Here is a 23,571-nt window from a genome sequence, read left to right on the forward strand (position 1 = left end):
TTTTGGGGAGGATGACCTAAAACGGGGATATTATTTGATGTAACTTTCCATTTTAATCAAATGAGTCATGGTGGAGGCCTGAGAAGTATGTCAGTTGACAATACAAATATGAAAGAGTGCTTTGTGTAGAGAAGCAACTGGACTATGACTTTGTCTGTATGCTCTCACATACAAAAACTAGTGTGATCTTGTGTGCAAAACTAAACTGTGCCCTTCTTTAGAGGATTAAAACAATCCCTGTGCAGAAAATGAACTGTTCAATATGTCTGCTCATAAATACCATGTGGCAAAAAAAATCATCTTCCAGACCCCTAAAAGCTGATTACCAACTCCTGTAGGGGAAGCCAGGCACCTTTTTAAGTCTTTCTGGGATGTTAACAAAGATATTCAGCTCTAACCTTGATTTGGACTACTTCCCAGGTTGTATCATTACGCTCCACTACAAAGGCATTAGGTCTCCAGCTCTTATTCTGATTGATATTGGAAAGTCAAAACAGATTTTGAACAGGAGAACCTTTTAAAAGGATAGCTCTGTTGTTGGTCAAGAATTGTCTTTCTGGGGGGCCATAAAGAGAGGGTTATCAAGATTAGGGGCAAAGAATAAATTTAGGAATGTATTTTAAAATAATCCACCCTAAGAGAAAATGGTGGCTTGAACTAGGTGGTAGGTAGATGGTTAAGGGGTGAGAAGTGAATGGGAATTTTTTAAAATATTTTTAAAAATATATTTAAATATTTATTTACTAAAATACTAAATATTTAAATATTTTTAAAAATATATTTTAAATATACTTTGTATTTACACTCAGTGGGTTTTGTCAGTGGATCAGATACAGAAGAAAAAAAGAAAGGAGTTAAGGATGAATTCTAGGATCATTGCCTGAGCAACTAGAACAATAAAGCTCCCATTTACTGGAGTAGCCAGAAGGAGCTATTTCTGTGTATGTGGTGGTGATGGTGGTGGGGAGGTGGGTTGGTGAACTTTAGGATTTAGGTGTTCGACATAAGAAGTTTCAGAAGTCTCTTAGATATCGACATGGAGATATTCAGTCAACAGTTGAATATAAGAATCTGTTGTCAGAGAAGATGCCAAGGACCTTTCTTTGATTTTGCCTCCACATCCAGTAGACACTCTCTTGTTAAAACAAAAATTGTCTTGGGGCATCTGGGTGGCTCAGTTGGTTGAGTGTCTGACTGTTGATTTCAGCTCAGTCTTAATCTCAGGGTCCTGGGATAGAGCCCCGTATCAGGCTCTGCGTTCAGTAGGGAGTCTGCTTGAAGATTCTCTCCCTCTGCCTCTGCTCCTCCCCCCACTCTCTCTCTCTCTTTTTCTGAAATAAATAAAAAAGTTTTAAAAAAACAACAAAACAAAACAAAAACACACACACACACACACAAACACAAAAATTATCTTGGATGAAGTTGAACAGGCAAGGAAGACTTTACTTAAGGCTATTGCAATAGGGGAGAGAGACCAGAACTGAACTCTACTGGACCAAAAGGAGAATTTTTAAGAGCTGGGGTGGGGATGGGGAGATATTAGGCCATTTTCTCTTTGCTGATTGACTTTATCCAACAGAAAAGTAAACTTTCTTTTATCTTCATGTCTTACAACTTGGAACAAGGCTCCCACCAAAGTTAGGCTCCTACCCTACCACGGAGACTGGGAATTTCCTTGATGGTTATGTTTTAAGGAGATGTCCTGAGAAAGTTGTTTTTGTGTTGTAAAACTGGCAAGAGGATTTCAAAAAGGTTTACATCTCAAAGGAGCAGAGAAAGAAGAGTTTATAATTACGAGTTTTCTAAAGTAAATGTCCTAAGAACAGAGAGGGGAAGGGCTTCTGTGGTTAGGCCACCAGGATTCTGGAAGGGCAGGGCGGTGAGAGGGAGGTCAGGGGTCTAGAGGCAGGAAGAACCAGTTTCAAGTTTAGTCAAGCTAAAGGAAGCATAAAGGCTCTTTTGGTCAGTCTTTAATAGGGTGACCATACAATTTATTGTTTAAGTTATTATACTCTGAGAGTAGAATAGTACATTAATATCCATTAAACTGGATAATAAGATAGGGCAGGGCCTATTATTCCACCTCAACACTCCTCATGCTGTTTTCATACAACTTAGAAGAGAGGGTATCATAAGACGTGTCTGTGAAGATTAATGAAACTTACTTTAAAAATACTATCTGACCAAATTGCCAGGAAAAAAAAAAAATGTATTGACACCAAAGTTTTCTGAAAGATCAATTATGGAGGTGATTTGGTTTGGATCCTTCTCCAAGATCCAGCCCAGGTATCACTCTCTGTGTCTCCAGAGTTCTCTGGGTATTTCTCAAAAATAGGAGTCAGCATTTTTCTGTTTACTTCTCTCTCTCCACAACAAAGCTTGAACATGGTGAGGACTTCCTCTTTAATCATTGTTACTTCAAAACCTAACAGTATGCCTAGTACACAGTAGATGCTCAACAAATATAGCTTGATTGGATGAGTGGAGAGGGTCAAAAAGGGAGTCAAAGTCGGTGCCAACATGCTAAGCCTCAAAGACTGCAGAAATAGTTGTAAAATGAATAGAAGTGGAAATAACAGAAGGCATGGAGCCTGCTGTTTGGTTCCATATGGGATTCAGATTATAGTATACAGGCTGGGAAGAAAAGAGACTAATATATTTACCTAATGGTATCCATAATGCTATTTGTTGCCTTCCGTTCTATACTTTCTTCCTGTGGAATGTGCTTGTTTCCCATTAGTGCTTCATGAATTAACCATAACTGCCACCAATGTAATTAAAATATTGATTGCCAAGAGGAAGTGAAGATTCAGCATTAATTCATTCAGCAAAAACTTATTGAGTCCTATTATATGTCATTCCTTGCAATAGGCTCCAGGAATATATATATAATAGCAAGTAATTATCTTGGCTGCACCAACTTGGGGGTAGAATTGCATTATAAAATAGTACAAAACATCATTTTATGACTCCAAATTCACGAACTATATTGCAAATTATCTTCTCTGACTAACCCTAGTTCCCAGCAGTAGTACTCTCTGGTACGTTTCACAAGTGGCGTTTGCATGGAGGTGTATAGTTGCCGTATCACTGTGCCATGGCATTCTCTCAACAAGGTCCCCAGGGGCCCTGCCATACAACTCACCGCGGCACCCAGTACCCATACTGTACCTACACCAAATCCAAGAGGCCCCCTTGTAGCAGAAACATTATTTATCTTTCTGTGCACCCACTACTATCTTTCACTTGAATTCATATGTTTTTCCTACACCTGACTCTATCTGAAGAGGGTGAATTCATTCCCCACCTGTGTAATGGTGAGCCTGGTTTAAAATATTCACATAGGTATCATTTATTGAGAATATGCTATGTAACAGGCATCATCTTTGCAATAACTCAGTAAGTCTGGCATTGTTATCTCTGGTTTACATACAGGAGTTTAAATCACTTTCTCAATAGCAAACATTCTTCCTTCAGAGTCCACTTTCTTAAACATGCTCTGTATCTAGAAATTTGCCCTCAGCCACTACTACTCAGGCATTGTTCCTTTTCCATCAGACACCTTGGCATTTTTGCTGGGAGCATCCAGGTGACCTCACCACTCCTGCAGAAATAAATGGCCTATTAGGTTGAATCTGCACCATCAAGCCACCTGCAGGGAGCACCCTTATAACACAGATAAGAACAACACATGGACAAACAGTCCATTGTCTTCAAGAGTATTAAGTAATACAATAAATGACAAAATATTATTTTTTAAAAGATTTTATTGATTTATTTGACAGAGACAGAGCAAGAGAGGGAACACAAGCAGGGAGAGTGGGAGAGGGAGAAGCAGGCTTCCTGCAGAGCAGGGAGCCCAATGTGGGGCTCGATCCCAGGACTCTGGGATCATGACCTGAGCCAAAAGCAGACTCTTAACGACTGAGCCACCCAGGCACCCCAGTGACAAAATATTATTGACAGCAAAGGCATTGAGGCCTGATGCTATGGAGAAAGTGTTATCCAATTCCAATGAGGCATGGGTGGATTGTTGCAGGTATAGAAAGGTTGGGGAAGCCAACAACATCTGTAACATAACACTGGGGCAGAAGGTGGGGAAGCCTTATCTCTAGGTAAGAGATAAGGCTGAAAAATTACGTTGATAAAAGATTGCCCAGTGTTTGAATGCCATGCTTGTGTTTGGGCTTTATCATGTTGCAGGGAAAATGTGAGTAGGGTCTTTAAATGATTAGATTTGTGGTTTTGAAGAAATTGAGAAAGACTTATCTAGTGGCTGTGTGGAGGATGGAGAGAATCAGGGTGCCCAGTCTGGTGACCACTGTCATTGTACAAGCAAGAGAAGGTGAGAGCTGATCTAGAACAGTGGCCGTTGGAAATAAGGGAAGTGAAAGAATTAGGTGGGCATTTCCGAAGTTGATCTATCCAACGTAGTTACCTATTGAACATCAGGCATGAAGGAAATTGTCAACAATGCCTGAAATTCCTTATGATTCCTTACAATAGTTCCCTCATAATGCTAACAAGCCCCTGCACAATCTGTCCTCCAGTCACTTCCCTGACCTCACCTCCTATTCATCTTCTCCAGCTGCACTGACCTTCTTACTCTTAGAATATGGAAGACAAGCTCCCACATGAGATCATTTGCATTCCTCTTCCCTTTCCCTGGAGTACATTTCTCCCTCCTATCTCAAATCCTCAAATCCTTCATGTCTTACTTTCTGAGTAAGGATCTCGCTTAACACAGATTTAAAATTACACACACACACACACACACACACACAGACACAGACACACACACACATACACACTCCTTACCCAACTTGGCACTGCCTATCTGGTTACCTATTTTATTCTTTTCTGAGCTATTAATACCACTTGACATACTGTATGTTTTACTAATTCATTTTTGCCTCCCTTTTTTTTTTTCTTCTGACACTAACACAAGCTTGTTAAGACAGGATTTCTGTCTGTTTTGTTCATGGCTGTAACCCTGGTGTCTATGAGAGGGCCTTTGAATACCAATTAGTAAATAATTTAATAATTTAATTACCAAATAAACTGAATCAATGGATGGTGGCCCCATTTTTTAATGCTATTTTCTTAAATTTTAGGTGATCTCTCTCCCTTCTTTTTATTTTATATTACATCTGTAACATAAAAGCTTATACAACCACTCACACAGACACACTCAGACTTACACATATACACACACATGCATTCACACGTGTCCATCCACACACAAAAAGTTTCTCCTTGGTGAGATCATCTCTTGGGACTGGAAATGGATTTTGGTCTATGACACTGAAACGGCCATGAGTACCTGAATGATTTTTTGATGCTGTATTAAGCATCTGCCTTAGGGGCTCCTGAGTGGCTCAGTCAGTTAAGCCTGGGACTCTTTGATTTGGGCTCACATCATGATCTCAGGGTCCTGAGATGGACCCCCATCTCCCCATCAGGCTCTGAGCTGAGCAGGGAGTCTGCTTGAGGATTTTCTTTCTCTTCCTCTGCCCCTCCCACCACTAAAACAAATTTTTAAAAAAACATCTACCTTAATGCCAAACATAGCAGATAATTTGCTAATTTTTGAAACCAGCTACAGAGACAGAACAAGACTTAAAAAGGGCATGGTTAACTGTGTGATGGCAAGCCTTCTGACAGAGTGAGTGCTAGGATCATAATGGACGTGGAGCTAAAAACTGGATTGGGTGTATGTGTATGTGTGGGGGAATATTCTAAAGGCGTGATTTAAATACTTAATTTATTTTAACTCCTTTAGCAATCCCATCTGGGAGCATGATATTTTTAGCTCACTGGCACTTGAGCAGTTTTCTATCACAAAAAGAAAAGGGATATATCTGCTAAACTAGAAAGAGGGATATCTGGGGTGTTACTTGTTGATAATTACCACTGACATGATCTGGGACCCCCATGTAGAAAACAACTATGAGAATTCAAATTGACATCCATGAAATCAAGCCAATTTTCTGAAAATAAACTCACCAAACCAGATTAGTCAAATGTATTTTGCCATGTAGTAAATCTGCCAAAAATCAGTCTTACTGATGGATACTTTGCTAAATAACTGATTTAACAAATTTATGAAATTTGGTAATTACAATTTTAACACAAGAATAGTTTAAGAGCTTTGATAGGAACATTTTAAGAGCTTCACAAGGATATACAATTCTTGTCCTTCTTACTGAAATATAAATTTATGAACAATGCAATTAATTATAATACAAAGCATTAATATTAGAATCCTAAATATATGCATATATTTCTTTCCAAATGTCAATTACAGATTCTGCAATCAAAGTTTGATTACTTTATATGAAAATTTGTTAGGTTAATATAACAAGCTTTTACTCATTTTGAATTTGCAAACTGTTAAAGTTTTAAGATTCATTTGGCAATTTCAGGTAGCATTGTAAATTTCAATTGTTATATCTAGAAATTAGTTGCCACAATTTATTATGTGCAATTTATTATGTGATGTGCTTGCTCCTATCACTTCCTGGTTTATTTTTATCCATTGAGTCCATTATATTTATCCCTTCAGGGCATCTGTGCCTTGCTTCCACACTTGGACACTTTGGCTTTTTGATAGTGAATCATTCTCTGAACAGGTAACAAGTTGATGTTTTCAATTGCTTCCTATTAGAATCCAAAATTTCAGCACTTCATAAATGATGTCATTCTTTCAGCTACTTTAATTTCTTTTACAGGCTTTTGGGTATTTTTTTTTAACCTTCCAAATATAGAGCAAATCAGGTAAATGTGTTATTTTTAGCAGTGAATTCTCACTTTAATTAGGTTAAATTTAAATTTAAAATTGTTATTAAAAAGTATTTGCACATATATAATATATATTTATTATATAAATCATATTATGTAACATATTTTATATTATTTATTTATAATTTATGTTTATACAAATATACATATATAATTTTTTATCAGCAGTAATCAAAAGTATACATTCTTGTTAAAGCTAACAGATTCATCAAACATGTTGGAAACCATAATTGCCAATTAACATATTTGATGAATTTAACCAATTAATCAGTTGGCAAACTGACGGCTTAGAAAATGTCCTCCAGCAATTGCTTTTGTCTGAATTAATCATTCATCACATTGGTTAATCTTCAAACTTCATTTCTGTGACCGGCTACATGATAGTATCCCATATCATAACATGACCAGTTCCCTGAATGGAGAAAATTTGTTCAGGATTAGGCATTTAATTTAAGCTGGGCAAATCAGAATCTCCCTCACAATTTTAGTTACCAGGGCCTAAACAAGAAGACAGTCTCCTATAGAGACCCTATGATGTCTTGGCTACAGATGGAAGCCAGGGGGACTGAAGGAGATGCAGGGACTCAAGTAGTAGAGAAAGCCAATTTGAGGAAAACAAAGAAGACAATCAGATAGGCATAAAAGAGCAGAAATAAGATTAGAGGGGAAAAAAAAATGTACTGAAAGTAATTGAGTGTTGGTCCCAATTGTTCTTGAGCCTTATCCACATTTTCATCTCAGAATGCCTTGGGGTAGAGAGATGCCCCAGTGTGTGCTAATGATAAATTTTCCTTTTTGGTAAAATGATGAGTTTAGAGTTTCTTTCATTTTCAAATTAAAGATATGAAACAGATTGACCTTGAGGGAGTTACAAAATAAATGCGATAGTGGCAGTGAGGATGATGATGGTGATGTTACAATAATTTTTTCAATGCCTTGCAGCTGTTTTTTACATTCTCGGGTAATCGAAATGTTTAGTGGTACTTTCTCAGCAACTGCTGAATAACAAGCAATGAGCTAGGTGTTGGGAATACAAATATGAAAATAAAGTCTCTCCATGATAGACAAGTAAACAATCATACCTTAAGTGTTATGACAAAAATATACAGAATTCCAATCCAGAGAAGATTAGAAATTGATCCCCCTTCCTCTTTTGCAGCAATATTTCTATTAACAAATGAATTTTTGATGTATTTATATCAAGTCCAATAATTAGCTTATAACAACAAATGGTTCATTTTTATTAGACACATTAACAACTGTTGGTAAATAACATTCTTGAATTTCACAGTGTGGGTATCACTCAGAAGTTTCACATATTGTGGTAATCAAGTTACATATTCTGTTTAAGATAAGAAGTGAATATCCTTCCTAATAAAACTAGACAATCATTAAAAATCCATGGCATTGTAGAGCAGAATGGGTTTATAGTCACATCATTTTCTTCATGAAATTATTGATTGATGTTTAATATCAGTAAGTTCCAGTTATATGAAACATATATTAACTTATTGCTATGTGGGATAACTCAAAGGACAGCTGGAGTGTGGGTTCATAGTGGTGTACACCAAAAGGCTGTTCTTTTCCAAGTTCTTGGAAAAGATGAATCAGATGTGGGGCAAATATAAACCATTTCTTTCTAAAGCCACTCCTACAACCATACTTTCCACATTTCTTTCTTGTTTTAAGAAATAGGACTTACATGATCCCCACATTTGAAAGGATTTACATGATTCTGGGCTCTTAATTTAGATTTTTGATCGCCTTCATCTCAATTTCATGGCCACAGGCATTATTATAATCCTTAATCAGATAATAAATACAAGTTTAATGAATGTTGAGACATTTCCTACAAACCGGCAAAGCTTTTTAAAAAGCGATAACGCCCAGTGTGGTCCAAGGTACAAGGAAACAGAGACTGGTAAGACTCATGGAGGAATGTAAACTGCTAGAACATTTATATAGGACAAGTAAGCAATATGTAGCAAGAACCATAAAGATTCTTTACAAATTTTAACCCAGAAATTCTCCACTAGGAATTTATCCTTGGACCATAATCATTAATGTGGATGGACAGATGGTTATGCACAGACATGTTCATCATATACTTTATAATAGCTAATTGTTGGTAACAGCCTACAGAGTAAATGATAGAGAAGTAACAAGGGAAAACAAAGGTGGAATGTGCTATGATCAGTGAACAAAATGTTTTTTTTCAGATTATTTAATAACATGTGAATCTGCTTACAATAGAATATTTGGATATAAAGGCAGCATGTCTGCATACACATAGATGAAAATACGAGTCTAATTTTGCCCACTTCATCTCTGTAAATACAGCAACTATCATGGCTCTATGTGTGGCAGAGGTTGCCGGTGGGGACCGATATCTGCAGCTGCCCTTTCCTTCCAGGCACACAGCCAGACCACATGTCCTAGGCTCCTTTGCAGTTACATGTGTGGCTTCACAGATCCTAACCTCCCTTTTGTGCTATCTTTGAGAAGTGTTTAAAAGACAGTTTTGGGGGTGCCTGGGTGGCTCAGTCATTAAGCATCTGCTTTCGGCTCAGGTCATGATCTCAGGGTCCTGAGATCGAGCCCCACGTTGGGCTCCCTGCTCAGCGGGGAGTCTGCCTCTCCCTCTGCTCCTCCCCCTGCTCATGCTCTCTCTCTCTCTCTCTCAAATAAATAAGTAAAACCTTAAAAAAAATAAAAGACAGTTTTGTAATTTGTGATAACCTACTGACTGTCCCGCCCCCATAATATCCGGATGATTTTTCCCCTTATTGTCTCTATTTATCACTTCAGATTCTCTCTCCTGTAGCGTCTGCTCAGTATGTGGCTTCATCGCACAAAGGAACTTCAGTTGGTTAGTTCTGAGAGTTCACTGGGCCTACACCTTTGATCTCATTTTAGTCTCCTGCACTCAACTGCACACGGGAGCCTTACAAGCTCTTTCTGGTTTGGACTGCCATTCTCAGTCTGGACTACTGTAATTTCTGGGGAGCACATATCGACTATTTTAGGTTTCTCTGGATAACGGGTCATCAGAGGTCCCGAGGCTTCTCCGCAGTCCCTGATGGGATAGGGGAGTATTTGCCGGTACATAGCACCAACATTCCGCATTCTCCTTTACCCTGCCCATCCCTAAACCTTCTCTTCTAACTATGCTGAGGTTGAAACCCCCTAATGTAAACCAACAATTGTTCACCCCTCTGCTCTTGCTCAGATGTGGCTCTCTTATCTAGTGGAGACAGAAAATCTTTGGCTCTAGTCTGCCAGTTGAAACTTCACCTTTTCAACTCACCAGCTACTTCCCTGAGGAAGACATCATGAATTACCACAGCGAAAAAAATGCTCTTCCTTCTCAGATAGAACTTTTATTGATCCCACTCTGCTTTAAATTACTGCCATCTGAATATATGTTTGGTGCTTCATTACATTTCAAGCAGAGCAGAGCAGAACAGCATAAACAAGTCAACTTTAGCTTGGAGGTCAGACCAGGTGATTTTGCCAATTTACACGACCTTAACCAAGTTACTTAAGTACTCTGAATTTAACATGAGGACGAATAATATCAAATACAGTTTGTGAAGATTTAAGAAAATCTTTATTCATTTATCTCAACTCTCATACTCAATTGCAACTGTTTACTTGACACCTTCAATTAACGTGCCCAAAATACTACTTGTGAGATATGTATATATATATACCCAAACCATGTATCAACCTCATCTTGCCCAGTGCTAGAATTGCAGATAGTCATCCAGTTACTCAAGCCAAATGATTAGGATGATTAGATTCTTCTTGTTCTGTCTCCACACCTCCCACTTCCAAATTATCAGCAAGCACAGTTTAGCTCCTAAATAGATCTTCATCTCTACTACTGAGACACTAGCATCTTGCATTGGGCAAAGGCAGCCTCCCACATTTGGTTCCCAAAAGTCTACTTCCTACCCAGTAGAACAACCAAAGTCACCTTTAAATAAATAAATGATATCACATAACCCTCTTCCCCTAAAACAATCTAATCATGTGTCTCTACTCTTCGAGTTAGCCGCATCTCTTACCACACCCTACGATGCCCTACAGAATCTGCGCCCTGTACCCTCTGAGCCCACCTACTACAGTTTTTTTCATCTGTATTCTGCTTTAGCCACCAGGGCCATATTGTCATCTCTCAAAAACTCCAGGATTGTTCTTATTTCAGAGCCTTGAAATTTCTGTCTCTTTTGCCTTGAACACTCATTTCTCAGGCTTCCTTGTTGCAGACCATGTTATTAGGCAGATCTCTGCTAATTCAGTAAACTTCGGCAAACACGTAGCACACTGTGTATATACGGTCTGTGTTGTATATGCTATATCATGCCAGACACATCCGTCTAAGGGGCGTCAATAATTGACAAGATCCTATTGTCGTGGAGGTTACAGTGGGAGAAATATCAATCGAATATCACAGAACAATGGCAAACTTGAAACTGTAAACCAACATAGTTTCTTTTGAGGAAAGGAGTCTCACACCAAAAATCATTATCCCCGAAGTAATATTGACAATTGGAACAGGTGCAACTCCAACTTGATGTCTGTCACAGGTGAGCGAGAAGGAGATAACAAATGTTTCATTTTATGGGACATCATCATGATTTCAGCCATATCTGTCGCCATCATGGGCCTGATGTCATATTACAGCATACATCATACTCATTACCAAATTTAAAGTTTTGTTTATGCTGTTTTCAATGCTTAGAATTCTATGATTATCCTACTATGTTCCAAATTCCTTGGGATACTTCTAAAATGTTTTCTAAGGTGTAACTGCTCATTGTCAGACTCCTCTGTAAGCCTTTATCACTTGTTATCCAACTTCTCAGAGAACATATTTTTATTTAATGTCCCTTTTATTAGGCAACATGTTACCAGATGTAAGGAATGAAGTTAAACTTATTTTATATGCAGTGAAGATATTTGAAGTAGTTAATATCTTTCTTTTCCTTTTCTTTTCTTTTCTTTTCTTTTTTTTTTAGAGAGAGGGATGGTCAGAGGGAGAGGGAGAATGTTAAGCAGGCTCCACACCGGGTGTGGAGCCCAATGCTCTGCAGAAATCAAGAGGCAGATGCTTAACCACCTGAGCCAACCAGGTGTCCTTTATGTACCTTAATGATAAATAATAGAAAATAAAAAATGAGCATTAGATAGAAAATTCACCCTACAATGTCATGCAAAAATTAGAAGTAGAGGCATGAACAGGATATTTTTCTCATTTGTCTTTTAAAAAGTAGCTAATTTTTATTTTCAAATTATTTATGCTACATGTATATGAATCATTTATTTTTAAAAATCTCGTCAAACATCTTGATGTTTCCAACTACCTGGATTTTGTACATTAATTAGTTATAATCCATTCATAATAAGAAGGTTTGAGGCAGCATTTCTGCCTTATATATGTTATCATTATGGCATATACATATATGCCATATTATATACACTGTACATATAATCAGTATATATATGTGTGTGTGTGTGTTTATCATTATGTACATAATATGTACCCACTGGCTTGGACAATAATTAAAGTCTCTTTGAATATGCTTTGCTTTAAACAGTAGCTATAGTTAAATGTTAAGAAAAACGGGCCATATTATTTGTTTGTTTTTCTACTGAGCAAAATCTTCTTGCATGCATTATCCCCAAATATGTTCTCGTGCTTGCCAAATGAGTTCCCAAGAGGTAGTTTTTAGTTCCTTCTAAAGAACAGAAATATATTCTAGTCAATAAACATAATATAAATGAGAATAAATGTGGGAGAGGGATGAGGAGGAGTCTAAATTTATTGAAAAGCAAACTGAGAAATCCAAAGAAGCAATATACAGAAAATGAGACCAATCTCAAAAGTTAAGGGAAGGATCAATAAATAAAAGCTTCTTTGGCCTTGCAGGAAGAGACTGCAAACAGCAACAACTTTACATATTGGTAGATAGTGACCTGTCATCTTGGAAGTTAGGAGAAAGAGTTTTAGCAGTAAGGGCTTTCAAAGCTGATCAGACTAGTGCAAACTTTGGCTTCAGAATCTACTATATGTGTGGACTAGGGTCGAACTGGTAAGTTAATTGAGCCGCAGTTCTCTTACCTTTACAAATAAGAATGGTGAGTGGCACCTGGCTGGCTCAGTCGGTTAAGCGGCCAACTCTTGATTTCAGCTCAGGTCATGATCTCAGGGTCCTAGGACTGAGCCCTGCGTTCAGGCTTTGTGCTCAGCGCAGAGTCTACCTGGGATTCTCTCTCCCTCTCCCCCTCCCCGTCTCCCCGCTCTCTCTCTTACTCTCTCTCAAATAAATAAATCTTAAAAAAAAACATAAGAATAGTGATACTACCTTGCACTGTTTGTATGAGAATTAAACAAGATAATATATATTCTTGGCACATATTCATTATAGCTATGCAAAATAGTTAACTTTTAAAAGAAGTATTTATGGGTTAATTAGGTGATGGGTATTAAGGAGGGCACTTATTGTGATGAGCACTGGTTTTGTATGTAAGTAATGAATCACTAAATTCTACACCTGAAGCTAAAATTATACTGTATGTTAACTAACTAGAATTTAAACAAAAATTTGAAAAGAAAAAAAAGGAAAAAGGTATTTATTACCCACTAGACTCTATTCTGAGTATTTCATGAATATGTAGTACCAATTCCATGAGAGACATACTATTAATATCATTTTATAGGCGAGGAAACTGGGGCAGAGACTAGCCCAAGATCACAGATCTTAAAAACAGTTTTGCCAGCATTTAAGCGTAACCACTGTGGCTCTCACATCTGTGCTGTTAACCCTGGGCTATGCTGCTTCTCAAGTTACGTTGGCTCCCATCTTATTTCTCCTTGAATAGTTTCACCAAAGAAGGCATACAAATGGTCAACAGACAAATGAAAAAATGCTCAACATCACTCAGTACTAGGGAAATACACATCAAAACCACAATGAGATACCACCTCACACCAGTCAGAATGGCTAAAATTAACAAGTCAGGAAACAATAGATGCTGGTGAAGATGTGGAGAAAGGGGAACCCTCCTACACTGCTGGTGGGAATGCAAACTGGTGCAGCCACCCTGGAAAACAGTATGGAGTTTCCTCAAAAAGTTAAAAATAGAGCTACCCTATGACCCAGCAATTGCACTACTAGGTATTTATCCAAAGGATACAAACATAGTGATTTGAAGGGCATATGCACCCCAATATTTATAACAGCAATTATAGCCAAACTATGGAAAGAGTCCAGATGTCCATCAATAGATGAATGGATAAAGAAGATGTGGTGTGTGTGTGTGTGTGTGTGTGTGTGTGTGTGTGTAAATATATATATATAACTCAGCCATCAAAAAGAATGAAATCCTGCCATTTGCAATGATATGGACAGAACTAGAGGGTATTATGCTAAGCAAAATAAGTCAGTCAGAGAAAGACAAATAGCATATGATTTTACTCATATGTGGAATTTAAGAAACAAAAGAAATGAACATAGGGGAAGGGAAGAAAAAATAAGTAAGATGAAAATAGGGAGGCAAACCATAAGAGATGCTGATCTAGGAAACAAACTGAGGGTTGCTGGAGGGGAGGTGGGCTGGGGCATGGGGTAACTGGGTGATGGGCATTAAGGAGAGCACTTGAAGTAATGAGCACTGGGTTTTATATGCAACTGATGAATCACTAAATTCTACCCTTGAAACTAATAATACAGTATATGTTAACTAAATTGAATTTAAATAAAGAATTAAAAAAATAGTTTATTGACAGAAACAACTGAATGGACTATGTCTTATTAATTCTATATCTTCAGTTTAAAATCTTACTATCTCTACTTTAAATTTTCTCCATAGTGCTGCTCCCTTTGGGTTATTCACAATAAATATCATTGAAATGTCCCCTAATAAAGTGTTAGTTTCAATGTCAGTATTACAATGTTCTATCAGGGCTGTGGGATGAACATGTAGTTCCCGACTGGCCCTATTTCTACCCCCACCTATTGGTCAAGAGGCACCTGTGAACTAAACTTTATAACACTCGACTTAGAATTACAAGTAGTAAATGAGTAAACTGTGTGGATGATTCAGCACATTTAAAAATGTTTATGACCTTATTTCACTGTTTATTCATATGTGAAGAAACAATTTACAAACCTAGAAATACTAATTTAAAGAGGACTAGTTTTGCTTTTTTTTTTTTTTTTTTCCATTTTTCTTTCTTATATTCTTTTTTTCCATTGAGAAGATATTTCTAAGTGAACAGAGTTCTAACTTCTGGAGATACGGACAACAGAACACTAGTTTCAACTTTAGATTGTTATAAAAAAAAAGAATAGCTCATTTATTATTTGTTTGTGTGTTTGATAAGCACAGCCAGCGGCTCTCCTTACCAATTAGTAGCTGCAGTGGCTCCGTGCATACGGACTGTAGGAAAACAAATAAATAAACACGAGGAAGGTTCTGGTGCCGAGAGACTGGAAACATGCCTATAATAGGCTATTATGCTGCTTCCATTTCCCATCATTGTAGTTCAAATCAGCAGATATATTTTGAGCATCAATATCAAGGAGTGGAAAAGCAGATCTGAAGAAAGAACATAGATAAATAGCAGCTAGAAAATGTAAGAAGACATCATGCAATGTTAGTGTTTTTAACAAATATAATTGAGCCGCTACTTGTCCCAGGCACTATTCTAGGTACCAGTAAAGTCCCTAATCCCAATGACCCTACATTCTAGTAGGAGAGAAAAATAGCATCCTTTTAACAAATAAGTAAGTGGGATAATCACAGAGAGTAATATATGCTCTATAGACAACAAAACAGGGTGAGGGAGGACATAGAAAATGATAATTATGTAGTTACAGCATTATGGATATATTTCTAACATCTTACATGATCTGTAAGTTACAGGTTAGGTTGCTCTTCTACGAACTCCCCACCCTCCCCACCTTCCCCACCCCACCACCTCTTTACTCATCTCCAACCACAGGGCTCCTTGCTATTCTTCAAACCCACCAGGCTCTCTCCCAGATTGGAGTCTTCCATTAACTGTCCCCTTGGCCTCACATTTCCTTTCTCCAGATTTGAGACTTCCTCATCTCCTCTCCATCTGTGCTCAAATGTCAGCTTCTCAGTAAGTTAATTCTGACCACCCAGTTACTCCATCCTCCCTACCCTGATCTACATTTTCTTATTTTTATATGACTTATCACTTTCTAAAATTCCATCTAATTTATTTATTTATTGTGTTTACTGTTTATTTTTCTCATTCCCTTGTCCCCACTAGAATATAAGCTAAACAAGGGCAAGGATCTTTGTCTGTTCTATTCGCTGATGTACCCCCAATATATAGAATTATGTCTGGCCCAGAGTAGGCTTTCAATGAGCTTCAGGAGGTAAAAGTAATCACTTCGTAACCATAACAAAGAAATGAGGTCCAAAAGAGAGTGAGTGGAATAGAAGACATAAGATCTAAGGAACCATGGGTACTGGCACCAAGAATGGAGATGACTATGATCAAGGTATGGTTTTGCTTAGAATTAAATGGGACACTAGTGCAGAATCAAAGTACAAAATTAGGAGTACATGAAAACATGCTTGGAATGAAGACAAATATGATATTTATAAAATGGATATGCATGTGGAACAGCAGATGCACAGAGGACCTACTGGTATACCAACCAAAGAGAGAATACTATGTAGCTCTGTTTTTGCACAAGATTGCATGTGTCTGTTGAATATAGAATAGGCAGTGTAGATTGAAAAAGTATGTAACTGGGGCAAGCAGCAATAATATGGTCATGGCACAGCTAGAAAATTTATCAACAAGAGTATAAGAGTTTAACCTGCCATATAATGGAGTGTCTTCAGCATGGTATTAAGTAACCTGAACATTAGCCTGCAAAAAATTGAGAATTAACTGTTTTGAGGAGTGTATTCATGTGGTAGAATCATAACCACCCACTTCCTCCTCCTATCCATCCATCCACTCATTAATTCAAGTAAAATATATACTGAGGACCTGATATATTACTAATACCATGCTAGACACTGTGGATACAAAAATGACTATCATATAGATGCTACATTGAAAGGGCTCACATTCACTTGTGAGATCACAGGTGTACAGGAAAGAATTTCTATGAGTATAGTATCAAAGAATAACTTCCATGAACCTGCGGAAGAACAAGGTATATTTTTGTGTTGTTTGGGAGGGTGCTTTATAATGAGTGGTAATAACTGAGCTGGATATTAAAGGCTAAAATACCACCTTAAGTGGAAAACAGAAAACTTATGCAGAAAGAATAGCATGTGAAAATAAATTAAGATGTGAGAGTGCATGACACATTCTCAGAATAAGTAATCCATCACATTATAGGAAAAACATAGATGGTGTTATGGGCTGACTTGTATCTAAGAAAGAGGCTATTGTAATTAAATAGGTAAGAGTCAATAAGGGACTAAAATAGGGAGCAGTAGTTAGAATGAAGATGGGGAGGTTTGTAAAGAGATTAATGGGATATAATCTGTAAGATTTCAATATTGATTAGATAGGAAAGGGAGGCATCTCCTGTGGGGGACTGGGAGGATGGGGTGCCACATTCATGGAAAGGGAATAGCCATGGTCTTCAGGTAGGGGAAGAAGATTAATTTTAGTCAATGTTGAGATCAATACACAAAGTTGCTAGTTTACAAGTGGGCTTGTGGGTATTTGGTGAGTTTTGAACTAGATAAAAACATGAGAAAATTAAAATGTTATGAATAATATTCTTTATGTGATATGAAGGATCAAAAACAGGATAGAGATTAAAGTTGTATGGGGGAGGGAATGAAGGCAGGGACATGGGGGAGGGAATGAAGGCAGGGACATGGGGGAGGATTAGTTCTGAAATTCTTGAAGTAATTCAGGCATGAGGTCATGAGCTTCAAATAACTAAGAAAAAGTAATAATGACTCCTTGCAAGGAACTAAGAAGCGTTCTTTTATCTGAAATAGAAAGTATGCTGAAAGCAGTACAGAAAAAGCACTGCTTTATAGTAGATCTCACTTGGCCATGACCTTCTAAGCAATACATTTTATTTATGTTTCTGAAGAATGTTTATTATATAAATAAATATTAAAATGCTATGAAGAATTAGCTTTCATATTTCCTTCTAATGCAAAAGGTATGAACTTTTAAAAAATTGATACACATAAAGATAAAATAGCTGTCTAAAATCCCTTAAATTATGAAGAGTAGAATGCAAAATAAGGAAGACTTGACCCATGCCACCTACTCTTCCAATGTGATACTTATGACAGACAAAAAAAAATAATGTCCCAGAATGCTTCAATAGAAGTACTGTTAACATATTCCCTGCAGAAAGAAAAACAGAAACTAAAGCAAAACCAACAAATATTTTGTGGGATTTATGTTTTAAAATATTATTGTATTATCATACTTGTCCCTGATATTGAAATTTCATTGTAATTGAAATAACTTTACTAGCTTAAAACAAAAGCATTAACAGACAAAAAACAAAAATAAAAATGCATACCAAGTGAGAGAGAACGAAACATAGTAAATAGAGAAGAACTTGACAGTTTGAGTCAGAAGACCTGGATTCAAAACTTCCTTTTATCAATGACTAGCTGTGTGATTTGGGGGAACTTACATCACTGAGTTTTGTCACAGGTGGAAGGTAAGCTAGAGATTAGCCACTACACTATTGAGTTCACGAAGGTGGGCTGCAAAGGATAAAAACCCAAACAAGGGTGGTGACAAATTCTAATAATGGCCCCAATTGTTCATATCTCCCTGTATCCATGCCGATTGGTAGTAACCTCCTGCACTGACTCAGGGCTTCTTCTCCATGACTTCCTTTAAGCAGTAGGTTTTTAGCAAATTTGACATAAGCAGAAGTTGGAAAAATAACTTGCATATTGCTGTTTCCATTCTTATACTCTTGCCACCACCATGGGAATGTGTACAAGCTAGCTCAAAAGAGGGATGTGAGAAAGACACATGGAGAAACATCACAGCCATCCTCAACCATCCCACAGGCGGCCAACCCTAAACAGATGAAGATGCACAGCCAATATCAGCGGGACCACCTTAAAGACTCTTAGATGACTGCAGATGTATGAATGTGCTCAGCCAAAACTAGGGAGGCCACCTGCCGACCCACCTAATCGATAATAAACAATGATTTCTCCCAGCAACTAAATTTCTTGGCAGTTTGTTACCCAATATTTTTGTGATAACAGCTAACGTATACAGTAAGGAAGGGATAATATTCAGGAAGGACAGAAAAAATGATGACTGTAATGAGGCTTAAGTGGGGAAGAAATCCTTGCCACATGTAAGGCTCACAGCGTATAATGAACTCCTGAAAACCTAGGAAACTTAATCCCTTCTCTTGCATGTCTTCTGTAGAAAAGAAAGGACTATTAAAATCACAACCAACCACCAAGCAGAGCAGAGAGGCAGCCCAGATCTAGGCATCAGGATGGAAAGATGGCCTTCACATGTTCTGTTTATAAGCAGGCTAATGCTGTATTTTTGGAATGCTCTAATAAGTGATCATTAAATGTAGCACATGTTCCAGTTGCTTCTTTTTTTTAAGCTTCCACTAAAACAATATACGTTATATACCCTGAAACAACTAGACAACACACTTCTCATCAGCCAGAACAATAAAGTATTTTCAGTGTGTTTTACAAATTGGCAGGCTAGAATTCTAAACACTTAATTGTTATATGAGGACTGAAGGATAGATAAATGTATTTTCATACAGAGAATGACTGAGCTTAATAGAGATTGTCTCTGAAAGAACTTTTAAATGATGTTTTTTTTAAGTAAAAAATATTCTAAATACAGAAGAATGGAAGGAGATGCCCAAATAATTATTTTTCACAAGTTGTCTTGTGCAAATAAATTGGCAAATATGTTGGTAATTCAAAATAAGCACTGGATATGAATGATACAATATATAACCAATGTGGTGATATTAAGATAGAGCAGATATAAAATATTAGACAAAAAATAATGTAGCAAGTAGAACAAGGAGATTATAATTAAAGCTAAGATATGTTTGGTCATTGAATATGAAGGGCAAAGGAAGATGGTTAATAAAAGGAAAACAAAGAAACCAAGGGAAAGTATGATAATTAAAAAAATATTAGGGGTGCCTAGGTGGCTCAGTAGGTTAAGCAGCTGCCTTCAGCTCAGGTCATGATCCAGGGGTCCTGGGATCAAGCCCTGCATTGGGCTCCCTGCTCACTGTCTGTTTCTCCCTCTGCCCCTCCCCTTGCTTGTGCTCTTTCTCTCTATTTCTCTCTATCTCTCAAATAAATAAAACCTTTAAAAATAATAGATAATAGTGAAATCTAAATATATCAATAGTCACTCTAAATATAAATGCATTAAAGGTACTTATTGAATGAGAGTCTCAAATGGGATATAAAACAATCAGCTCAAGATATTTATAAATATAATGACAGAATATATAATGACTTAAGAAGTTTGACAATAAAAAATACACTGGGAAAAACACTAACTAAGAATAGCTGGTTTGCAATACTAACACAGTCCAAAAGACATTATTAAGGAAGAAATATTAAGGACAAAATGATAGAAAGGATGACTCCTCATAAGGACATAACTACTCAAATCTTTGACAGTCTTTAACAGCTGAAATTCAAAATTAAAAACAAAATACAAAATTACAAATAGATTTTAATGAATCTGGGTTCAGAGACAGAGATTTTTTAACATCCCTCTCTTAAGAACTGAACTCAATTTTAATAATAAAAAGTAGTTTGATTTTGTAAATATATATATAATCTGATGCTCAACAATTAGAGGATATATATGGATCAATCAATCTGAGAGATTCCATTCCACTCAGGTACACTTGGAAGTTTTATCAGAATTAACAAATTAACTCACTTCAATAAAATGGACAATGCCTTAGAAAGATAATTAACTGGTCAAAACTGACTCAAGAGGAAAAGGAAAATCAGTAGGCCTATAATCATTAAAGAATTGAGATGCATTAATATTTACTACCCCTTCCCTCTCCACACGTGTAAGCATCAGGCACAAATTGTTTTACAGGAAATTTTTACCAAAACCTCAAGAATCTGGTAACCTTCATCTTACACAATTGTTCTAAAGGCTAGAAATAGAAGAAATGACACTTTATGCAAACTACTTTATACAGACAGTTGATATAAGATACTTTATACACTTTTTAATACATTAAGATTCATATAACTAGTATAACTTATTATTAAAAGTGGACACGAAGACTAAAAGCAAATAATGTAATAGACCAATTTTACTTACAAACAAGATGCAAACACCCTACATAAAATTTTATCGAACAAACCACAACAACATAATAGTTGTTCTAGGATCACAAGAATGCTATTTTTACTATAATTCCTAGGATCCTGACCCCAGACTACCAACATGAAGGAGATATTATAAACAGACATATTAGTATTAGACCTTATTTTTCATATGATCCTATCAACTGCTTCTTGTGTAATAATTTGGAAGAGTTTGGCCATAGGGATAGGTTGTATGATTACAACTTACTATTCTATAGCTTTTGGGGATATATATATATATATATATATATATATATATATATATATATAAAATTTATCCTCAAACCTATCTCTGTAGTAAGTAAGACAAAGAAGTTGAGAATTTGGAAAATTCACTGAAAATGAGAAGAATGGTTTTATGGGGATGCTACATGTCAATTATCCAGCAGAATGACCTAGAAGTGCTTGACTTTGGTTTCAGATTTACATTTTCCCTTTAACATCCCCACCCATTCACATCTTGGGTGGTTTCAGATTATGCAATGTCAATGCCTGTTACAGTTTCATGAATACACATTAAGACATATTTACTAAAGTGCAGTTCCAGAGGCAGAGTTTCAATAATAAGGACATTATACCTTCAATGTTATGAATATGCTAATTATGCTATAAAAATCAAGCAAGGAAACATAATTTTATGTTTAAAAATAAATGTGCAAAACAAATCTGTTGAAACACATAAATACAACTGGATAACTAGGGGAATATTTTGCATAGTAAGGATACCTCCTAAGACCGAGGTTCGTATTACAAAAGCCATACTACAAATGCTAGGTACCATACTGCATTAAGTGACTGCAAGAAGGTCAGGTTATGAGTTTTAGGCCGATGTACTTTAATCTCTGCTCTGCATACTTCAATGTTACATTTGCAAATAGTAAGTCACCTGATATTGTGTCACCAAAAAAATTTCTCATGCCAAGTTTCTGCTCTTTAACCTTTCTCTGAATAAAGGGAAACTCAGGCGGTATAATAACTCAGTTATTATATGTGAAATAGCATGTTTAATAGATGACATATTTGAAGTAATATATGTAGCCATGGATACACTGACATTGTGGCATAATATATGTACAGTGATATAAAAGTTATTTTGTTATATGTAACTAATGAATCATTGAACACTACATCAAAAACTAATGATGTAAAAAAAAAAACTAATAATGTACTATACAGTGGCTAACTGAACATAAAAAAAAGTTATTTTGTGAATGTATATGCTTCCTTTACAGTTCATGTTCCTGATTCTGGATCTGTATAATAGGGATGTTCTTGGTACATTGGTTAGTCATAGTGTTAAGTCATCAGTCACACAGTGCATAGCTAATTTTTCTCTCTGAATGTTAGGGCATATGAGGACTTATGAGGACTCTTGTTTTCTGCACTCTGGTCATAAGCAATGACTTAGTTTCCCTACCTTTTTTCTTATATATGTGTTCATATTCTATTTCTCAAACTGCTTTGTTCTATGATTGGATATATGTCTAGTTCTTGCAGTGAACTGTGAGTACAAGTGCTAGATCTCACCCTCAGATCAGGGGTATCTGGTAGGGTTTTCCCATGCTTTTGTCCTCCATCTGCCAACTGAATTACCTTAAAGTCAGAGGATGATGGAACCATAGAATGAAAGCCATCTTATCCTCGATTCATCATTTGGAGGTGAAGTACTTATAGGACATTTACCCAGGAGAACTCAACAACCTACCTATCATTACAAAGTGAGCAATAAATAAATATGTTTTTGTGTTAAGATGATGAGAATGTTTTTGTTATTTACTACAGAAAATTACCAATTTACTAATCTCCCTTCCTCTCCTCCTTCCTCTCTCCCTTTCAACTCATGTTTATTGATCACCCAGTAGTACGCATTATCAGTGCATCAGAGACAGAGATGAGAGTCTCAGGTTCTGTCTTCAGGCAGCTCCAAGGAGCATGAAATAATGGTGTAGGAACCAACAATGACAATTCATTTTGATGAATGCTGTTATGGAGTTATCCCTAAGAAGGCTGGCACACTAAGTCCTTTAGGGGATACATCCTCAGAAAAGTGATGCTTCATTAGAATGTTAAAAGGCAGGGAGAATTTATGTAGAAGGAAGGGGAAGAAAGGCAACCCAAGCCCAGGAAAGAGCAAGCATTCCTCAGAGTTCCCGCCACTGTATCTCAGGATTTTCTTTTCTTCTGGACAGTTGCTCAAGACAACAACCTAGTAGTTTCCTGACCACCATTGTCTTCTATTCCCCACAGCCAATGAATCATCCAGTCCTGCTGTTCCATCTTCTTAATGCCTGTTGGACCTACTTCTCATTCCACCTTCTGAGAACTTAGTATGGATGGCCTACATCTCTCATCTTAAAAGCTTTGTCATTG

Source organism: Phoca vitulina, unplaced genomic scaffold, assembly GCF_004348235.1.
Source record: "Phoca vitulina isolate PV1807 unplaced genomic scaffold, GSC_HSeal_1.0 scaffold40, whole genome shotgun sequence".
In the NCBI taxonomy this organism is placed as follows: domain Eukaryota; kingdom Metazoa; phylum Chordata; class Mammalia; order Carnivora; family Phocidae; genus Phoca; species Phoca vitulina.